The sequence below is a fragment of the Bos javanicus genome, chromosome 20 (genome assembly GCF_032452875.1).
Source record: "Bos javanicus breed banteng chromosome 20, ARS-OSU_banteng_1.0, whole genome shotgun sequence".
NCBI lineage: Eukaryota > Metazoa > Chordata > Mammalia > Artiodactyla > Bovidae > Bos > Bos javanicus.
Window position 1 is genome coordinate 50,595,960 of NC_083887.1, and position 23,635 is coordinate 50,619,594.

Genomic DNA, 23,635 nt, shown 5'->3' on the forward strand with positions numbered 1-23,635 from the left:
AGCAGCAAAATAGATATAAACTATATTGTGTATATTCACAGCAAATAACTACCTAGAAATCATATTTGTGTTTCAGTGGCATTTCAAAATGAACTAAATTTAGGATAAAGTTACAGAGTCACATTATTTATTGCATATTTTTTTTTCATTTTATGAGTTGTATGATTTTAATTGGTTATTTTAATTAAAAATCTCTTGTCCATTTTAATCGCTTAGAGCTCTTAGTTTGCTTTGAAAACTAACAGCATTTCCATCACTGTTCTAAATTTTCCTGAAATACTCAAAACTTATAGCTTCTTTTTATATACTTTTTCCTGGTTTGCATTGAAAACACACATACACAGATACATGTGCATGTATGCATGTATGCAAAAAAGTGAAAGTGTTAGTTGCTCAGTCATGTCTGACTCTTTGCGACCCTGTGGACTGTAGCCTACCAGGTTCCCCTGTCCATAGGATTTTCCAGGCAAGAATACTAGAGTCGGAAGTCATTCTCTTCTCCAGGGGATCTTACTGACCCATGAATTAAACTCAGGTCTCCTGAATTTCGGGCAGATCCTTTACTGTCTGAGCACCAGGGAAGCCAGGGTTCCCTGGTGCTCAGACAATGTGTGTATGTGTGTATATATATATATATATATACACACACACACACACACATATCTTTGTGTGTGTGTTTCTCTGTGTATATATATACTGTAAGAAAAAGTTAGTTCATTATTTAAGAAAACTGAAACTCTTTAGAACCAAAAACAGACTTGGAATATATTCATTTTAAATCTTTCAGCTTATAGTTAAATTTCAACTTAACTTTCATTAGTTTGGTGGCATTTGTTTCTAGTAACCATTGATTGATGCATCATGATGCAATGATTATAATTTTGATTTATTCCAATGTATTTGTAACATTGTGATAATTTGAGAATATATTTTAAATCAAATGCAAACTTGGTGTCAAAATCACTTTCTATTTTCTGGTCTATGCTATGAAAATTAAATGAGTTAATAAAACACCAGGACTGCTTTAAAATTCTTACATTCACAATATACCATTTATTTGACAACTATCGTCTGAGACTTTTTAAGCATTAACTCTTACTTATGATCAGTATGCTACTTTTTTGTTGTGTGATAGTTTTAGAATTTAACAAGTCACTCTGTTCTCCATTTACACATGACATCTCAGTACTTAGACTTAAACAATTAGTTATCAATTACCAGCGCTGCTTTGAAATTCTCTAAAAGGTGATTCATAAATATGTGGTCTAGTGAAATGTTAGTGTTGGTGGGTTAGTCTGAGTAGAAAGTCTATGAATAGAAGAAAATCATAAGAAAATCATTTGAAATTGATTAATACATATATATATATATATATATCATCTAGACTTCTGTTTCAAAGTAGCAGTTTGCACTCATAGATATTTCCTATCACTGAAGGTTTCCATTAAATCTACTTTTGAGCACTGCTTCAAGAGTGAAGGGATCAAGATAAATAATGTTCTGCTCACATGAAAATAAGTTTAATTTGACTATGCAATGCTTGTGCTATTACTGGACTCTGAAGAGAAAGCATTCCAGATACTATCTCATCTACACAATGTGGATAAATGCATTGTTTGGGGGGCTTTTTTTTTTTTTAAATATAATTAACTTAAAATGATGAGATTATTGACTTAATTATGTCATTATATACCCAAGTTTGGAACGCGGAATATTCTTTCAACTTTATATTCTCTTCACCCACTTCCAGACTTCCAGTCAATCAAAGATAATCTGTGATAAAACTCCAGGCTCCATGTCCACTGTCAAACCTTCTGATTTACTATTTGCTGTGGATCACCCTCGGAGAGGGCAATGGCACCCTACTCCAGTACTCTTGCCTGGAAAATCCCATGGACGGAGGAGCCTGGTAGGCTGCAGTCCATGGGGTCGCTAAGAGTCAGGCACGAAAGAGCAACTTCACTTACCCTTTTCACTTTCATGCATTGGAGAAGGAAATGGAAACCCACTCCAGTGTTCTTGCCTGGAGAATCCCAGGGATGGGGGAGCCTGGTAGGCTGCCGTCTATGGGGTCGCACAGACTCGAACATGACTGAAGCGACTTAGCAGCAGCAGTGGATCATCCTCAGAGTCCCCCTCCTAGTGAGTGGCCGCAAATGGCGTGTAGTCATTATACTGAGTCACCTCAAGAATAGCACAGCAATATGAACAAAGTAAAAAGCCTGAAGATCACAGAAAGTATCTAGTGTCACAATGAGACCTAAATACAGGACTCTAAAACCTCAGTCAGATGGTACTAATATTGCCTGTGGTCAGTCACTCAGTCATGTCTGATTCTTTGAAGCTCCATGGACTGTAGTCCGCCAGGTTCCTCTGTCTATGGGATTTCGTAGGCAAGAATACTGGAGTGGGAACCATTCCCTACTCCAGGGAATCTTCCAGACCCAGGGATCGAATCCACTTCACTTGTGTCCCTGTATCGACAGGTGGATTCTTTTCCACTAGTGCCCCTGGGAAGAACCTAATATTGCCTATTAACATGCAAAAACATAAAAGGAAAAGACAGCAAAAATAGAGGGTATCAAAGTGGGAAAATGTGTGAAAAGAAGGAAGTCAGCAAGAGCAGTGTTAAAAGTTATTAATATTATGAATTATTGCTGTCCCTTTCTTTCATGCACCTGTATTCTCTACTCAGTCTTTTATACCTTAATGAATGAAAATAGTTTAATCATGAGTAACTTACTATGAGAATAATTAAGTGATATTTTAAATGTAGCCATTCAGTCTGTCACTGAGTATCATTAAAAAAAGATAGCTACTCTTGTTATTTTTAGACTTCCTGGGAAAAAGAACTCTTACATTTCCTTTTTCTACAGCCATAAACTAAGCATTTAAAATTTTATCACTGACAACTATAAATAAAAATATTTTTATATTCAATAGTACAGTCATTCTCAAACTCATGCTGACTGAAATTTCAGTTCCATTCTCAAAAAATGTGCACAATGAGATGTTGGCACTACTTAATTGTTTAAAGCAATAATTCATCATCCCTTTTTGGGGGGAATTGAGTTGCTTTTTTCAACTGTATAATTACTTTGGTACAAGAAATTTTAATAAGGATATATTTTTAAACCAAAATTATACTTGAAAGCATGGGAAACATAATTTGAGTTTGAAATCAGTTTGGAAGCCAGAAGAAAATTGTTCTCATCCTCTGAAAGGAATTCACAGGAAAAATATAAAGGAGACAGTTATGCAACTGAATTTTGAAGGTGTACCTGGACTGCAATTTTTCTCAACAAGCTTGGATTTGAATGCTATGATTAACTGTGTTCACTTTGAACAGATAATTCATAATGAAAATGATCAATTTTCACAATGATAATTACTATAGAATTTTTTTCACAACTAAATATCCTAATAATATAAAAATTTAAGGATTTAATTTTGTTTTTATTGTGGGATAATGAGTGAAAAAACTTCTATCATAAATCATCCTTTATCATAATAGCTGTGATTTCATTGACTCTGGGAGAAAAACTGATTTTCTTAGAACCTTAAATTAGGTGGTAGGCATCTTCACTTAAACTGTTCTGTTGATAATATTCTGAAGGTTTTAAATAGTTAATTGAAATATTTGAAAAGAAAAAAAATAAAACAATTTCTTTTGTATTAAAGCAGTAGTAGACACCCATGTTTTCATATTTGTATTTTCTATAGTTTACACTCATTTAAATTCTTGTTTCTTCATCATTCTGGCTTACATTAGAATGAAGATAATGAAACATGAATAATATTTTACTAACAGTTATGTGTGTGCTTATAATAAATGGAGGAAAATAAAAATGTGCTGATATGATGAATGTTTGGTTGGAATTATTTTAAAAAGGGGAATCTATTACAAGTTAAAGAAAAGGGACAGTTTTAGATTAAAGCAGTCAAAATTCACAATTAAATCATTAGAATACTATAAGCAATTTTGTAGATTTACTTTTTTTCTTATTTTATTTTTAATATAAATTTATTTATTTTAATTGGAGGCTAATTACTTTACAATATTGTATTGGTTTTGCCATACATCAGCATGAATCTGCCACAGGTATACATGTGCTCCCCATCCTGAACCCCTCTCCCCGTATCATCCCTCTGGGTCATCCCAGTGCACCAGCCCCAAGCACCCTGTATCATGCATCGAACCTGGACTGGCGATTCGTTTCATATATGATATTATACATGTTTCAATGCCATGCTCCCAAATCATCCCACCCTCTCCCTCTCCCACAGAGTCCAAAAGACTGTTCTATACATCTGTGTTTCTTTTGCTGTCTTGCATACAGGGTTATCGTTACCATCTTTCTAAATTCCATATATATGCATTAGTATACTATATTGGTGTTTTTCTTTCTGTCTTACTTCACTCTATATAATAGGTTCCAGTTTCATCCACCTCATTAGAACTGATTCAAATGTATTCTTTTTAATGGCTGAGTAATACTCCATTGTGTATATGTACCACAGCTTTCTTATCCATTCATGTACTGATGGACATCTAGGTTGCTTCCATGTCCTGGCTAGATTGTAGATTTTCAATCAGCTGACATCTCATGTGTCACCACACACCTCTTATTCTAGCACTTGTATATCTGATGTGTAAAAAAGGTAAAAAATGTAAAGGTAAATGTAAATGTAAAGGTAAAAAATCTGATGTGTAAAAAATGTTATCAATGTAAGATTACACAAGTTACTTTCTGGAACATACATACATATAAATATATCAGACTATTGGCTTTAAAACCAGCTTTCCAACAAGGGAGTTGCTATCAATCACCTCTCAATGGAGAATGAAAAAGCAAAAGCAGAATAATTAAATATACACATATATAATCACAGGTATTTGCAGGTATATTTTGGAGCAGGGATCAGATATTATCAAATCAGTTATATGATGACTAGTAGAATCACCACACACAGATGTACTCTTTTAGGCTGCAAAGAAGCTTGCAGCCAAGGTGACAAAGCACCAGCTGACATCCAATCTATGCCCTGATCATCAGGACTTGCATAGTTGTAGTTGTACCTACCACAGTGAAACCTGTTTTTATAAGGCAACTCTTTTTGCAGACTAAATAATGTCCTCCCACACACAAAAAATGTCCAAGTCCTAAACCCTAAAACGTGTAAATATTTTGCCTTACATGAAAAAATGAACTTTGTGTGTATGATTATTTAAAGATCTTGAGTTGGGGAGATCATGTTTGATTATCCATGTTGGGCCAGTATAATCACAAATGATAAAGAGTCTGGGAGTTCCCAGGGAGCTCAGTGGTAAAGAATCCACCTACTAATGCAGGAGATGCAAGAGACATGAGTTTGATCCTTGGGTCTGGAAGGTCCTCTTGAAGAGAAAATAACAACCTGCTCCAGTATGCTTGCCTGGAGAATTCCATGGACAGAGGAGCCTGACAGACTATATTTCATGGGGCCACAAAGAGTGGGACATGACTGAGCGACTGAACAGTAATAGAGGATCAGAGTCAGAGAAGGTAATATGAGGACAGAAACAAAGGTTAGAGTAATGTGGGGATACTAACCATGGAATGGATGCCATCTTTGTAGGAACTAGAAAAATTCAAGCAAGTGGATTTGCTCTTAGAGCTTCCAGAAGGAACACAGTCTGGCTGACACACTGAATGTCAACCAGTGAAATTGATTTTGCAATCCTGACTTCCAGGCCTGTAAGATAATACATTTGTGTTGTTTCCACACACTGTAGTGTGTGTATTGCATTAGCGATGGGAAGCTAATACAACTTTACAGATTAGAATCGACTGGGATGATGAAGAGGTTCAAAAATATAACAATGCCCAGGTATAAAGAACCTGTGTGTGTGTACGTGTGTGTGTGTGTGTTAGTAGCTCAGTCGTGTCCAACTTTTTGAGACCCCATGGACTGCAGTTCGCCAAGCTCTTCTGTCCATGGAATTTTCCAGGCAAGAATATTGGAGTGGGTTGCCATTCCCTTCTCCAGGGGATCTTCCCAACCCAGGTGCCCTGCATTGCAGGCAGACTGTTTACCATCTGAGCCACCAAGGAAGCCCTAAAGAAACTGTGAGTATCATAGTTAGCATGGACACTATCTATTCCAGAATCTCGCATTCAGTTCAGTTCAGTTCAGTTCAGTCTCTCAGTCATGTCCTACTCTTCGCAACCTCATGAATCGCAGCATGCCAGGCCTCCCTTTCCATCACCAGCTCCTAGAGTTCACCCAAACTCATGTCCATCGAGTCGGTGATGCCATCCAGCCATCTCATCCTCTGTCATCCCCTTCTCCTCCTGCCCCAAATCCCTCCCAGCATCAGGGTCTTTTCTAATGAGTCAACTCTTTGTGTGAGGTGGCCAAAGTATTGGAGTTTTAGCTTCAGCATCATCAGCCAGTAAAACTGGATCCAAAAAACTTCATCTTGCATAACAATTCATACTTTGAGTTTCTCATTTACTAGCAATAGTTTCTACCTCTGTATCTTTTTTTTTTTTTTTTTTGCTATTAGAACAATCTGAAATAATGTATATGAACAAAATTATTTTAAATTACCTTTCTGTTTCAGGCCACATATATTGTAGTTTGATGGCATACCATTCTATATATCCTCCAGCAATTCCCAATATACTAATCTATTTTTAAGAACCTAGTCTTATATTATAAAGGTGAAAATCAGGAATATAGAAGTTCCTTCTCTCTCTAATGATTTTAACTTCTTAGCAGAGTTGATGTTCATCAATTTTGCAATAATGAACACAGTATTAATAATTATTATTTTGCTAGTATCTCAATATGACAGTTATAAGTGTAAATGTGTATAAGAAAAGGATGCAAGAAATTGTCTTCAGAGAGCTTCCTACACATGTTCATTAATAAGCAGAATCTTCAGGCTCCCTAAACACCCAGATTACATTACCTAATTCAGATTACATTTAGGAACCTAAAAAAGTCTGTAGTAAACCAAACTATTTTTTCATGGGGATTTTAATATGCTGCTCACCACCCCTAATGCTTTTGGAAAATATCTACTTTCTCACATGCTTATTTGATGTGTGCAAATGGTAATAACCCAAGATTTTCTGAGTATTTATTTTCTGAACAGGAGAATTTCTAGGAACACCAATGTGTAAACAGGATCAGGATTTAGGTCTCCCTAAAGATACATTTTTGAATGATGCCTTTGTATTTTGAAAAATAAAATGTCTATATTGCATCCATTGAGCTCAGCAGTTTTCAACTTTGAAATGTTAAAAATATATTGCCAATTCGGTAACATTGAAATTGGTACAATTGATTGTTCATTGTTTTCTCACTCTCTGTTATTCCCTAAATGAATTAACTGAACATCTACACATTAAACCATTTTTACATTAAACAATTAGTAATGTTATGTAATGATTTAGAATGTCATAAACATTTTCTTAATACAACACTGTAAAACAACTGTACTCCAATAAAATCAATGTTAGAAAACTTATAAGTATATTTTCAAAATATCAGCGTGATCATTGCTTATGTAAGAGAACTGACCACCTCATTTAAAATATGCAAATGAATTCCACAAACATTGAAAAAAGTTAAAAACAACAGAAATGAATTTTAAGATATTTTATTAAAATGTAGACGATAATATTTTCCTGTTATTTTTATTTTTTTGCCAATAGAAGGAGTCAATTTTTATTTCTGCATAATATACCTTGCTACTCTCCTAATGTCCTTGTCTTTTACTCTACCAATTTTAATAATTGTAATAACCAGATAATGAGGTCAATTTATATGTCTTACATTAATATTGAGGTCATAATACATTTCTTTATTCTTTCTCTTTATTTGGCTTATCCGTGCTGATCAAATTAAACTGACCCTCATTTTGCATTGTTCTTTGTAGAAATAAGCAGTGTCAAATTATCTGTCTTAATTAAATTTCTCCTATCAAAATGAGACTAATTTCTTACTGTTTGTCATCAGCATAAATAAGTCAGAGGCTCATTGTTATTTTCACAGTACCATTTTACAATATTTTAACTTGTTTATTAAAACTATTCAAGTTTATGTTTCAAGCTGAATTTTGGATTTTTTGTGCATTTTTAAAGTAATAACTCCATTGAGAAATAAAGACTCCAATAAAGACATAGTACTGCAGTAGATATAATTAACATTTAAATTCTGCAAGAGAATTCATCACATTTTTGATAGAGTAAACTAAGAGAAATGATGTCCAGCAGAATTTTCTGCCAAGATGGGAAAATTTGTCTGCACTCTCCAGGGTACTATCCATTGGTCATGTAAGATACTTAACATTTGAAATGTGGCTAGTTTGAATAAGTCCCTAAACTTTAATTTGTATTTAACTAATTTAAATTAAAACAGACAGAAGTGCCTTTTGGCTACCAAACTGAAAAAGTGTAAAGACTAAAAGAAAGAATTATGAGCTGTGTTTTAGATCTGGATTGTTTAAGCTTGTTCCTTTTTAACTGGTTCTATTGTAGATAGTCACATCACTTCTCTGAGCATCAGTCTTCATCCAGTCAATAATAGTTTCTTTTTGAGCATCCATCAAATCCTGCAACCTGTGTTAAGTCCTATAGCTACAAAGATTATTACATCAGAATTGATACCTCCTCCCATTCTGTAGGGAAAAAAAATGTGATGCTAATGATGTCATAATAAATTGCTTAATTAAAATTGTGATGGGGCTCTGGAAGTAAAGTAAAAAATTAAATGAAATTATATGAGACAGGAGACTTGACCAGGCCTGATGGGTCTGGAAAACTTCCAGAAGTAAGTGATTGTTGTACTTTTAGCTGAAAGTAAGTGCTAAGAGATTTCTAGGTGAAGAAAAATACAACTAATTTGTCATGTATTCTACTAGTTGCTAAAGATTCAAAGAGATTTCATTGCCCTTAAAAATTTATGGAGTAGCAAACAAATGATCTAAGTATGGAGCTTTCATCAATCCCAAACAACTGTTCCATTAAAAAAACTTTATGACAAAAAGCATGATTTTTATGTCCCAATATATTTGGAAATGATAGATTTGACCAAGATAAATTTCTGTGTGCTAAAACTTATTGGAACCTTGGGTATATTTAAGGTAAAATGTATTGGCACCTTGGTTATACTGGAATCTTGGGTATAACAAGTCTTGGAAAACATCTTAACTAAGAATACTTTTCCTAAACTTTTGTAATCATAGAAATTTTTATCTCTGTCTTTTTCTTTGCTTCTTCTCCTCCTTCTCCTGCCTTTTCTCTTCTTCTTCTCCCTCCTGATCATTTCCCCAACCCCTTCTTCTTCTCCTATTTCTGTGGAGATTCTTAGTAACATGACTTCCATCAAAGATTCCTCTGACTATAACTTAGAAATCCCAGTTATATTTCAGGTACCTCTATCATAAAGTTCTATCACACTAAAGTTCATCACATTAAAGTTCTAATTTAGTTTGATATTATTTTATTTGCTTTTCTGTTTTTAAAGTGCTGGCTCATCAATAGTCTACTTTGAATCTGTTTTATATTATTTTCATTATATAATTATTTCCTCAGTAAATGATCTTAGTTGTGCCGTGCTGTGCTTAGTCACTCAGTTGTGTCCAACTCTTTGCGAGCCTATGGACTACAGCCCACCAGGCTCCTCTGTCTATGGATAGTCTCCAGGCAAGAACACTGGAGTGGGTTGCCATGCCTTCCTCCAGGGGATCTTCCCAAACCAGAGATCAGACCAGGTCTCCCACATTGCAGGTGGATTTGTTACCGGCTGCGTCGCAAGGGAAACTCAACCTTAGCTGACATATGGTTCAATAAAGAGCAGGGAGCATCTTGTTAGATAGTGCTCCTGGTAGGTTTCTTAGGAAGTTTTGCATCCCTAACAATTTACTTTCCTTCTGCAATATTTTCAACATTTTGCCAAAGGCAGATTTTCCAATCTATCATTGGTCATTTCATCCATCCACCCTGGACTGAGAATGGAGGCGGAGAACCTTGTCATATTTTGGTGATTCTTAGCCTTGCTCCATTTCTTTTTCCTGTGAGGTGTTCTTGTACCATTTAGTATAAAAGTTAGATGCAGGCAACTACAATGCCACTACTACTTAGGCTAAACATGACTTCTTTATGGTCTGTTGCTTTAAAAAAGTCTATTTAGGGAATATTACAAGCTGCATTATTAACCATTATTATTCACTAGATCTTATGCTAAGTACTTTCAGCACTATCTCATTTAATTTTTATAATACCACACCCCCCCAAAAAAAAAAATAGACTGCCTTGAGGAAACTGGCATTTAGAAGAATGAAGTCTTCCCAAGTGCTGTGTTTTGTCTACAACATCGAAAAAACAAAAAAATTGGGTAATCACCACATTACTTAACTGTGACCTTGCTTTTTAATTGAGGTAAAATTGATGTATAAAATTGCATTAGTTTCAGCTATACAATGTAATGGTTCAATATATATGTGTATATATATGTTTGTGTGTGTGTGTAGATGTATATATAGTGAAATAATCACAATAAATCTAGTTAACATCTATACCATTTTATTAAAATGTATTATGACTTGAGGGGTAAAACTTGATGAAATGTGTACTTCTATGGTGGCTCAGTGATAAACTGCCTGCCAATTCAGGAGATGCTAGAGATCTGGAGACTTCAGTATTCTTGCCTGGAGTACCCCCATTAACAGAGGAGCCTGGCACACTGAAGTCCATGGGATCACAAAGAGCTGGACACGATTTAGTGACTGAGCACGCAAGGCCACTCAATTAGACTAGACTTTGTGCCTTCACTGAAATATTGTTTTCCATTAAATAATATTATAATCAATGATAACTTTAAAATTATTGAGAAAATATGTTTTGTTCACAAAGTCCTGGTATTTGTCAATAGATTGACTTGAGTACATCAATTATCATATTATCTTTGTTGTGCTAAACCTATCTAGATGAAATTTGCTTCAAACTTTTTTGAAAATGTTGTGTTTTTAATTTATGCAGACATTATTTGAAATAGGTTTTGTATTTGATTTATAAGATTAAGAGATCATTGTAACATTTGGAGAGAGAAGGATTTATGTCAAATATTTACTGGATAGAAAATATTCCCTTTCTAGAGATTTAATAACAGAAGTTTTTTTTTGTTATGATGAGCAACTGGTATAATTAAGATTCAAGCTCTCCAGCTGGTCACTGTTTGTTCTCTCTTAGATATTAAAAAGATAAAATCAATTTTAAGGAAATTATAATTAAAGGGTATAACTGACATTGATTTTTACATTGAATTAAAGATTAAATTTCCTATTTTTTGAGATTTTAAAAAAGTATACTATGTACTTAACACATATTCCTACTTACAGTTTTAGTTGTATATTCAAATACAGTGCTTGAGAGGACTCTGCACCATCTTGGTTGTGATTAGAAGAATAATCATTATCTACACTTGGCCTAAAGTATATGTGTACAATCTATGATACTGTGCTGCTAATATGATGAATGGATGCAAGGCACATGAGAGGGAGGCTTAAGATGTTGATAACTGTCCTATTTAACTGAGGAAAAATAGAGGTAAAAGACTGTTTTGGGATTAAGATGATGAGGCTTATTTTGTCGCTATTTTAATGTTCCCAAATGGGAAATGCCTAGTAAATCAATGAAGTAGGGATGGTGGTAGTACAAATAGTAGTAGTGAATGCTCAGTCATGTCTGACTCATTGTGACTCATGGGCAATTTCCTCTGTCCATGGCATTTCCCATGCACAGGTTCTAGATTGGGTTGCCATTTCCTACTCTGGGCAATCTTCCTGACCCAGAGACCTAAGTTGTGTCTTTTGTATTGGCAGGCAAATTCTTTGTCACTGAGCCACCAGGGAAACTCTTTAAATCTAAGTCAATTTCAGGCATGAAAGAAAATTGACATGTAGGAGGCAATTTGAGTATTTGGTCACATATTAGATGTCAGATAAAAGTGTGTACATAGAGAAAATATTTGACTTTGAGTTTTTATCTTCTCTCTATTCATTGTTCCAAATTCTACCTACTCTATCTGTTTTTCAGTATGAGCATTAACCTTCCATGCAGGTTACATATCTGGATAGCTCTATAAATATTTGTGCAGTTATTTCTGATGCATCTCTAATTCTTTAGTCTTTTTGAAAGCTTATCATATAAAAGGTGATGTACTGGCTCTGGACATACATATATCAGTGAGAAATGATTTGTGATTGAAAAGTCTCAGAGAATTTACAGATTGCATAGTCTAGTCGGGGAAACAATTTCCTTTACAAGAGAGCAGGGCTGTATATTATTTAAAGTATTAGTGGTGAAGTCATGTCTGACCCTTTGCAACCCCACGGACTGTAGCCCACCAGGCCCCTTTGTCCATGGAATTCCGCAGGCAAGAATACTGGAGTGGGTTACCATTCCCTTCTCCAGAGGATCTTCCTGACTCAGGGATCAAACCCAGCTCTCTTCATTGCAGGCAGATTCTTTACTGTCTGAGCCAATATAGAAGACTGTATTCTGGTTTCTGAGTTTTAATCCTCATTCTGCAACTCTGTAGGGGAGGAAAACATTTTTCCCTTTTAGGTTTTTTAGGTGCCCTAATAACTAAATTGACATAAGACAGATTTATGGGAGAAAAGCAATTTTAATTTTGTAGGCAGGAGAGTCCACAAAGATACGAGAGGCATGGAGGTGGAGCAAAAAGAACTCTCATCACTGCTGCTGAGAATGAGAAATGGTTCAGCTGCTTTGGAAAGCAGTTTGGAAGTTTCTTACAAAACTAAAAGACTCGTGTCATATGAGACAGCAGGGAAGTTCTTTGGTATTTGCTCAAAAAAACAAAAACAAAAACACAAAAAAAAACAAAAAAAACCCTAAACTAGGGACTTCCCTGGCAGTCCAGGGGTTAAGACTCCAGGTTTCCAATGTACAGGGTGTGGGTATTTCTAGTTAGGGGAGCTAAGATGCCATGTGCTGTGTGGTGTGGCCAAAAATAAAAAAGATAACTTATGTCCTCTCAGAAATCTGCACAGAGACATTTATATTAACTGAATTCATAACTGCCCAAACTTGGAAGCAACCAGTATATTCTGTAGGTGAAAGGATACACAAACTATAGTATTTCCAGGCAGCACAATATTATTCAGTACTAAAAAAAAAAAAAAATAAATAAGCTATGAATTCGTAAAAAGACCTGAAAGAAATTTAGAATTATATTAATAAGTGAATTAAGCCAATCTGAAAGTCTATATATACCATATGATTCCAGCTATATGACATTCTAGAAAAGGCAAAATTATGGAGACTGTATTAACTATGATTGTAAGACCACTGCAAACATATAGGCATAGGAATCTTTCTTAGTTTAATATGTTCTTATTAATATAAATAAGCTGTACTGTGATGTGACTAGTAAATGTGTGTGTGTGTGTATATATATATATTTGGCTGTCTTTTACATAAAATCAACAACCTACTACAAAGAAACCTCAAAAGAATGTTTAACCTGCAGGAGATTGAAAGTGAGCTACTTGCCAAGAAAAAATAGCATCTAAATTTAGCTTCTTGGTAGGCAGGAAACACAAAACCAAATCATTGCGAGCTGTCCCATTACATACAATGGTAAACAATTCCATTTGCCAATATTTCTGCTGTGTGATTGCCTCTTATTCCAGGTGTAGTTTCTCAATTGCTTAGTAACAATTTGTTTCAGTATACCTATTCAGAAGTAACATATGCTGTAAAAGGTAGGACAGATACAGTCTTGAAGGTGATTTTCAATAACTGCAGGACTCAGTGAGAAAGAAAAAATGAGAAGAAATATGAAAAATGCTAAGTAAATAAAACCAGACTTTTAAAAATTCCCATGAATTTGCTATCTCAGTTTGCTAGCTATTTAGATGAATATTAATTCTTCTTCATTTTCCAAATGACTTTTCTAAATCTTCATATCTATATGCAATGATAAATTTATTTTCTCTTTATTCTTCTATCTGCACAAGATAGCCACCAGTATCCTGTTTCTCTGTACCTGTTTCAGAGATGTATCATGGAAAATTCTTTCATCTGTCTGCCATAAACCATGAGATGCAAGTGGTCCTCAGGAGGTTTGAGTGATCCCTATTATTACTGGGAGGACTATTAGTTTGAACACCTGAAATAACTAGAGTGTCTGAGTATGGAAGGGATACATTGGCAGTCAGTAGATTACTTCTAACGAATTAATTTTGCAGAAGATCACTCCCCCACTACAACTGCATGTATTGAAGGTATTTCCATCAGTAGTAAAAGAGGTTCAGGTATATATAAAAGGCAAATGGAAAAGTAGTCAGTCTTGATCATGATAAATGGTAGGTACTGTAATTGGTATATTACACTGAGATAATTGTGGAGGTATATTTGCATTGAGGTTTTATTAGTCTCCTTCAGACTTTATTACCTTATTATCTGGCTATCAATATTAATTGGGTACTCTTCATTGCTCATTCAAAGATTCTATGACTTTGAACAGTCCAATTAACTTTAGAGACTGATTGTTTTGATGTTACAAATACAACCTACTGACTTGCCCATTTTAATAAGAGCTTTGTATAGATGTTGCAAAAACCACAAAATTCGATAGATTCCGATATGGATAACTTAGCATGAAACATACCTACTTCAAAAAAAGAGTAATCTCTATGGAAATATTTGTGTTACATTGATCCAAAAATTCATGTTTAGTTTATAGACATAAAATAAGCATCATAGAATGATGTGCAAATGAGTGATAGTTAAGAATTTTATTTTTAAAAAAATGCTTTCCTTGGAGGGTGAGTTGAAAGTAGTTAAAAGAAGATGGGATATTGAATAACAGAAAGATTTGGGGCTAAATAAGAGGTAACTTAGTAGTTTCAGAGGTTCTAAAGATATTTTATGTGAAGATTGGTGAGATGTTGGTCTATTCCTTTTATTGCTTAGTTATTTTAATTTATTTATTTATGGTTGCACCAGGTCTTTGTTGGGCTTCTCAAGTGGCACTTATAGTAAAGAATTTGCCTGCCAATGTAGGAGACGAAAGATGTGGGTTTGATCTCTGGGTTGGGAAGATTCCCCTAGAGAAGGAAATGGCAACCCACTCCAGTGTTCTTGCCTGGAGAATTCCATGGACAGAGGAGCCTGGTGGGCTGCAGTCCGTGGGTTACACAGATTGGACAGGACTGAGCCTGCACACTCACATATACTAGGTCGTTGTTGCTGCATGTGGGCTTTCTCCAGTTGCAGCAAGTGCTGGCCACTCTCTAGCTGTGGTGTACAGGCTTCTCACTGCAGCAGCTTTTCTTGTTGCTGAACACAGGCTCTAGAGCACAGGCTCAAAAGCTGCAGTGCATGGGCATTGTTACCCTGTGGCATGTAGAATCTTCCTGGAACAGGGATTGAACCCATGTCCCCTGCATTGGCAAGCAGGTTGACTCTCAACCACTCGACTATTAGGGAAGTCCTGGTCTATTCTTAATTGAGTCTCAGTCAAGATGTATCATGTAAAAAAGGTGTAAAGTTGAAAAGAGCATTCTGAAGTCTTGAAGAACATGTGATTTTGTTTTGTGGTGTTGGTGTTGGGATTAACAACATATTCCAAAATAAATGTTATTCTCTCAGTTTTGTAAGTAGATATACTGAAAGAGTAAAGAAAACTGATTTAATATCCAGACAGACTAGCCATCTGCCTGCATCAGATTTCCAAGTTTTCCACTTTTCTTTGGCTTGTTGTTTTCATCTGCTCGTGTTATGATGCCTGTCTGTGGAGTGCTTGACTCAGGGCCCAGCATATAGCAAGTATCCAAAGAATTGAATTAATGGACAGCATATCTCTTAATAGAAAGTTATCACTAGCTATCTATCCATTCAATTGACCTTTGAACAACACTGCATATAGGGGCATCTCTCTGCTTTCCATAGTCAAAATTTTGCATTAACTTTATAGTCAGTCCTCCATATCCAAGGTTCTGCATCCTGGTACTCAACCAACTGCATATCACTCAGTACCATTTTCTCTGATCTTACTTCTATTCTCACATAAATGTGCAATAAAACCTTCATATTTTATCTCTACATTTAGTTTTCCAGAATAAAAACATGTTTTCAGTTTTTTGTGAAGCCAGATGTGGCCATGTAACTAGTTTTCGACCGGGAAAGAAAAGAGAAGGATGGTGCCTAGCCTTTGGGCCTCTGTTAGAAAGGATACACGCTTTGTTATTTTTTCTCCATTCATCATGCTCCTGCAACATTAGTGTAATGGCTTGACATCTAGTTACTATCTTGGATCATGAAGACAAGAATCACACCCTAGGGATGATAGACCATAAACTAGAAAGATGTTTTCATCTGTGAAGGCTTTTAGCTGCAAAGTTGCTACACCATCTGTGGATAACCTGTCTCTATTTACATTTACATGAGAGTTAAGTTTTGTCTTATAGACAGTTTGGGGATATCTGTTTCTTAGACCTAAACATAATTTTGAACAGTATAAGCACATTTTGTATGCCAACCATTATTTTCTTTTTTTTTTTAATTTTATTTTTAACTTTACGATATTGTATTGGTTTTGCCATATATCAAAATGAATCTGCCACAGGTATACATGTGTTCCTCATCTTGAACCCTCCTCCCTCCTCCCTCCCCATACCCTCCCTCTGGGTCGTCCCAGTGCACCAGCCCCAAGCATCCAATATCATGCATCAAACCCAGACTGGCAACTCGTTTCATATATGATATTATACATGTTTCAATGCCATTCTCCCAAATCATCCCACCTTCTCCCTCTCCCACAGAGTCCAAAAGACTGTTCTTTACATCAGTGTCCCTTTTGCTGTCTCGTATACAGGGTTATTGTTACCATCTTTCTAAATTCCATATATATGTGTTAGTGTACTGTATTCGTGTTTTTCTTTCTGGCTTACTTCACTCTGTATAATAGGCCCCAGTTTTATCCACCTCATTAGAACTGATTCAAATATATTCTTTTTAATGGCTGAGTAATACTCCATTGTGTATATGTACCAGAGCTTTCTTATCCATTCATCTGCTGATGGACATCTAGGTTGCTTCCATGTCCTGGCTATTATAAACAGTGCTGCGATGAACATTGGGGTACATGTGTCACTTTCGATTCTGGTTTCCTCAGTGTGTATGCCCAGCAGGGGGATTGCTGGATCATAAAGCAGTTCTATTTCCAGTTTTTTAAGGAATCTCCACACTGTTCTCCATAGTGGCTGTACTAGTTTGCATTCCCACCAACAGTGTAAGAGGGTTCCTTTTCTCCACACCCTCTCCAGCATTTATTGCTTGTAAACTTTTGGATTGCGGCCATTCTGACTGGCTTGAAATGGTACCTCATAGTGGTTTTGATTTGCATTTCTCTGATAATGAGTGATGTTGAGCATCTTTTCATGTGTTTGTTAGCCATCTGTATGTCTTCTTTGGAGAAATGTCTATTTAGTTCTTTGGCCCATTTTTTGATTGGGTCATTTATTTTTTGGGAATTGAGCCCTAGGAGTTGCTTGTATATTTTTGAGATTAGTTGTTTGTCAGTTGCTTCATTTGCTATTATTTTCTCCCATTCTGAAGGCTGTCTTTTTACCTTGCTTATAGTTTCCTTTGTTGTGCTGAAGCTTTTAAGTTTAATTAGGTCCCATTTGTTTATTTTTACTTTTATTTCCAATATTCTGGGAGGTGGGTCATAGAGGATCCTGCTGTGATGTATGTCGGAGAGTATTTTGCCTATGTTCTCCTCTAGGAGTTTTATAGTTTCTGGTTTTAGATTTATATCTTTAATCCACTTTGAATTTATTTTTGTATACGGTGTTAGAAAGTGTTCTAGTTTCATTTTTTACAAGTGATTGACCAGTTTTCCCAGCACCACTTGTTAAAGAGATTGTCTTTAATCCATTGTATATTCTTGCCTCCTTTGTCAAAGATAAGGTGTCCATATGTGCGTGGATTTATCTCTAGGCTTTCTATTTTGTTCCACTGATCTATATTTTTGTCTTTGTGCCAGTACCATACTGTCTTGATGACTGTGGCTTTGTAGCAGAGCCTGAAGTCAGGCAGGTTGATTCCTCCAGTTCCATTCTTTCTCAAGATAGCTTTGGTTATTCGAGGTTTTTTGTATTTCCATACAAACTGTGAAATTATTTGTTCTAGCTCTGTGAAGAATACCGTTGGTAGCTTGATAGGGATTACACTGAATCTATAAATTGCTTTGGGTAGTATACTCGTTTTCACTATATTGATTCTTCCAATCCATGAACATGGTATATTTCTCCATCTATTTGTGTCCTCTTTGATTTCTTTCACCGGGGTTTTACAGTTTTCTATATGTAGGTCTTTAGTTTCTTTAGGTAGATATATTCCTAAGTATTTTATTCTTTTCATTGCAATGGTAAATGGAATTGCTTCCTTAATTTCTCTTTCTATTTTCTCATTATTAGTGTATAGGCATGCAAGGGATTTCTGTGTGTTGATTTTATATCCTGCTGCTGCTGCTGCTAAGTCACTTCAGTTGTGTCCGACTCTGTGTGACCCCATAGACAGCAGCCTGCCAGGCTCCACCATCCCTGGGATTCTTCAGGTAAGAACACTGGAGTGGGTTTCCATTTCCTACTCCAACGCATGAAAGCGAAAAGTGAAAGTGAAGTCGCTCAGTCGTGCAACTTTACTATATTCATTGATTAGTTCTAGTAATTTTCTGGTGGAGTCTTTAGGGTTTTCTATGTAGAAGATCATGTCATCTCCAAACAGTGAGAGTTTTACTTCTTTTCTAATTTAGATTCCTTTTATTTCTTTTTCTGCTCTGATTGCTGTGGCCAAAACTTCCAAAACTATGTTGAATAGTAATGGTGAAAGTAGGCACCCTTGTCTTGTTCCTGATTTTAGAGGAAATGCTTTCAATATTTCACCATTGAGGATAATGTTTGCTGTGGGTTTGTCATATATAGCTTTTATTATGTTGAGGTATGTTCTTTCTATTCTTGCTTTCTGCTTTCTGGAGAGTTTTTATCATAAATGGATGTTGAATTTTGTCAAAGGCTTTCTCTGCATCTATTGAGATAATCATATGGTTTTTATTTTTCAATTTGTTAATGTGGTGTATTACATTGATTGATTTGCGGATATTGAAGAATCCTTGCATCCCTGGGATAAAGCCCACTCGGTCATGGTGTATGATCTTTTTAATGTGTTGTTGGATTCTGATTGCTAGAATTTTGTTAAGGATTTTTGCATCTATGTTCATCAGTGATATTGGCCTGCAGTTTTCTTTTTTTGTGGCATCTTTGTCAGGTTTTGGTATTAGGGTGATGGTGGCCTCATAGAATGAGTTTGGAAGTTTACCTTCCTCTGCAATTTTCTGGAAGAGTTTGAGTAGGATAGGTGTTAGCTCTTCTCTAAATTTTTGGTACAATTCAGCTGTGAAGCCGTCTGGACCAGGGCTTTTGTTTGCTGGAAGATTTCTGATTACAGTTTCAATTTCCGTGCTTGTGATAGGTCTGTTAAGATTTTCTATTTCTTCTTGGTTCAGTTTTGGAAAGTTGTACTTTTCTAAGAATTTGTCCATTTCTTCCACGTTGTCCATTTTATTGGTATATAATTGTTGATAGTAGTCTCTTATGATCCTTTGTATTTCTGTGTTGTCTATTGTGATCTCTCCATTTTCATTTCTAATTTTATTGATTTGATTTTTCTCCCTTTGTTTCTTGATGAGTCTGGTTAATGGTTTGTCAATTTTGTTTAACCTTTCAAAGAACCAGCTTTTGGCTTTGTTGATTTTTGCTATGGTCTCCTTTGTTTCTTTTGCATTTATTTGCCCTAATTTTTAAGATTTCTTTCCTTCTACTATCCCTGGGGTTCTTCATTTCTTCCTTGTCTAGTTGCTTTAGGTGTAATGTTAGGTTATTTATTTGACTTTTTTCTTGTTTCTTGAGGTATGCCTGTATTGTTATGAATGTTCCCCTTAGGACTGCTTTTACAGTGTCCCACAGGTTTTGGGTTGTTGTATTTTCATTTTCATTCATTTCTATGCAAATCTTGATTTCTTTTTGGATTTCTTCTGTGATTTGTTGGTTATTCAGCAGCGTGTTGTTCAGCTTCCATATGTTGGAGTTTTTAATAGTTTTTCTCCTGTAATTGAGATCTAATCTTACTGCATTGTGGTCAGAAAAGATGCTTGGAATGATTTCTATTTTTTTGAATTTACCAAGGCTAGATTTATGGCCCAGGATGTGATCTATCCTGGAGAAAGTTCCGTGTGCACTTGAGAAAAAGGTGAAATTCATTGTTTTGGGATGAAATGTCCTACAGATATCAATTAGGTCTAACTGGTCTATTGTATCGTTTAACATTTGTGTTTCCATGTTAATTTTCTGTTTAGTTGATCTATCCATAGGTGTGAGTGGGGTATTAAAGTCTCCCACTATTATTGTGTTATTGTTAATTTCTCCTTTCATACTTGTTAGCATTTGTCTTACATACTGCGGTGCTCCCATGTTGGGTGCATATATATTTATAATTGTTATATCTTCTTCTTGGATTGATCCTTTAATCATTATGTAGTGACCTCCTTTGTCTCTTTTCACAGCCTTTGTTTTAAAGTCTATTTTATCTGATATGAGTATTGCTACTCCTGCTTTCTTTTGGTCTCTATTTGCATGGAAAATCTTTTTCTATCCCTTCACTTTCAGTCTGTGTGTGTCCCCTGTTTTGAAGTGGGTCTCTTGTAGACAACATATGTAGGGGTCTTGTTTTTTATCCATTCAGCCAGTCTTTGTCTTTTGGTTGGGGCATTCAACTCATTTACATTTAAGGTAATTATTGATAAATATGATCCCATTGCCATTTACTTTATTGTTTTAGGCTCGAATTTATACACCCTTTTTGTGTTTCCTGTCTAGAGAATATCCTTTAGTATTTGTTGGAGAGCTGGTTTGGTGGTGCTGAATTCTCTCAGCTTTTGCTTGTCTGAGAAGCTTTTGATTTCTCCTTCATATTTGAATGAGATCCTTGCTGGGTACAATAATCTGGGCTGTAGGTTATTTTCTTTCATCACTTTAAGTATGTCTTGCCATTCCCTCCTGGCTTGGAGAGTTTCTATTGAAAGATCAGCTGCTATCCTTATGGGAATCACCTTGTGTGTTATTTGTTGTTTTTCCCTTGCTGCTTTTAATATTTGTTCTTTGTGTTTGATCTTTGTTAATTTGATTAATATGTGTCTTGGAGTGTTTCGCCTTGGGTTTATCCTGTTTGGGACTCTCTGGGTTTCTTGGACTTGAGTGATTATTTCCTTCCCCATTTTAGGGAAGTTTTCAACTATTATTTCCTCAAGTATTTTCTCATGGTCTTCCTTTTTGTCGTCTTCTTCTGGGACCCCTATGATTCGAATGTTGTAGCGTTTAATATTGTCCTGGAGGTCTCTGAAATTGTCCTCATTTCTTTTAATTCGTTTTTCTTTTTTCCTCTCTGATTCATTTATTTCTATCATTCTATCCTCTAATTCACTAATCCTATCTTCTGCCTCTGTTATTCTACTATTTGTTGCCTCCAGAGTGTTTTTGATCTCATTTATTGCATTATTCATTCTATATTGACTCTCTATTATTTCTTCTAGGTCCTTGTTAAACCTTTCTTGCATCTTCTCAATCCTTGTCTCTAGGCTATTTATCTGTGATTCCATTTTGATTTCAAGATTTTGGATCAATTTCACTATCATTATTCGGAATTCTTTATCAGGTAGATTCCCTTTCTCTTCCTCTTTTGTTTGGTTTGGTGGACATTTATCCTGTTCCTTTACCTGCTGGGTATTCCTCTGTCTCTTCATCTTGTTTATATTGCTGAGTTTGGGGTGTCCTTTCTGTATTCTGGCAGTTTGTGGAGTTCTCTTTATTGTGGAGTTTCCTCACTGTGTGTGGGTTTGTACAGGTGGCTTGTCAAGGTTTCTTGGTTAGGGAAGCTTGTGTTGGTGTTTTGGTAGATGGAGCTGGATTTCTTCTCTCTGGAGTGCAATGAAGTGTCCAGTAATGAGTTATAAGATGTCTATGGTTTTGTAGTTACTTTGGGCAGCCTGTATTTTGGAGCTCAGGGCTGTGTTCCTGTGTTGCTGGAGAATTTTCTTGTTTTGTCTTGCCCTGGAACTTGTGGGCCCTTGTGTGGTGCTTGGTTTCAGTGTAGGTATGGAGGTTTTGATGAGCTCCTGTCAATTAATGTTCCCTGGATTCAGGAGTTCCCTGGAGTCAGGGTTTGGACTTAAGCCTCCTGCTTCCAGTTATCGGTCTTATTTTTGCAGTAGTCTCAAAACTTCTCCTTCTATACAGCACCATTGATAAAACATCTAGGTTAAAGATGAAAAGTTTCTCCACCATAAGGGTCACCCAGAGAGGTTCACAGCATTACATGGAGAAAAGAAGAGGGAGGTCGGAGTTAGAGGTGACCCGAATTAGATGAGTTGGAATCAATAGAGGGGAGAGCGGGCTTACCAGTAATCACTTCCTTAAGTGCACTCCACAACTGGACCACTTAGAGATGTTCACAGAGTTATACAGAGAAGAGAAGAGGGAGGAAGGAGATTGAGGTGGCCAGGAGGATAAAAGAGGGGAATAAAAGCAGGGAGACAGATCCAGCCAGTAATCAGTTCCCTAAGTGTTCTCCACTGTCTGTTCTCCACAGAAATTCACAGAGTTGGGTAGACTAGAGAGGGGTTAGGGAGGAGACACAGGCGACCTGGTGGAGAAAAAGGAGAGTCCAAAGGGGAGAGAGCAGTCAAGCCAGTAATCTCGCTCCCAAGTAAAAAATGGGTATTGAAGATTGGATTCTTAAAGGTACAAAATTGGTAACAAATACCTAAAAGCAAAAATTAAAAATCTAGAGTACAGTTTGGAATTTCAAAAATGCAATGTTAAAGAAAAGAAGGAAAAGAAAGAGAGAAAAAGAGAGAAAAAAAAAAAAAAAAAAAACAATTTTAATACTGGCAAGAATACTGGAGTGGGTTGCCATTTCCTTCTCCAGGGGATCTTCCCGACCCAGGGATCGAACCCAAGTCTCCTTCATTGCAGGCAGATGCCCTGAACCATTATTTTCTATATGTTTTTTGTATTTGATTATATATATTTATGATGTAATAAATAGGGTACATTATAGCCTTGTAAAGCAGACATATCATCAGTTTACACAAAAGAATGCTACCTATAATCATTGGAGGACTTCATGGAAAGAAGCAGTGTCTTAAAGTTTTTAAAATTCAATTTTCCAAATGAAAATCAATTTACCTACTGAGTGTATGCAGGTACTCTAAGAATATAAAAAAGATAAGGAAAAAGAAAAAAATGAGCAAATAGAACACAAGCTCAGAAGTGGTTTTAGTTTTATAAGTAAGTGGTCTAGTTCTGATAGAAATTATTTCATTTTTCCCATGAAGAGTACAATCTTTCTAGGAAAAACTGATAGTTACTTAATATTCATCTATGTATCCAATTATTCATCTCTCAGAGAGGGAAAAAAAAAAGAGGGAGAGAAGCAGAAATACAGGGGAGAGAATAAGGGAAGAGAAGAAATAGAAGGAGGGAGAAGAAAGT

The 23,635-nt window shown here is 35.8% G+C and overlaps 1 protein-coding gene across 4 annotated transcripts in view; it reads left to right on the plus strand.

The window, feature by feature from the left end:
• CDH12 (cadherin 12) overlaps positions 1 to 23,635 on the plus strand; it is a 1,193,543-nt gene that overhangs the window by 452,717 nt on the left and 717,191 nt on the right. For 2 of the 4 annotated variants that reach the window (XM_061393824.1, XM_061393826.1), the window contains exon 3: positions 18,506 to 18,645. The exons of the other annotated variants lie outside the window; for them this stretch is intronic. The gene's annotated coding sequence lies outside the window, so the exon portion shown is untranslated. The remainder of the gene's footprint in view (positions 1 to 18,505; positions 18,646 to 23,635) is intronic. 4 annotated transcript variants of the gene reach the window in all.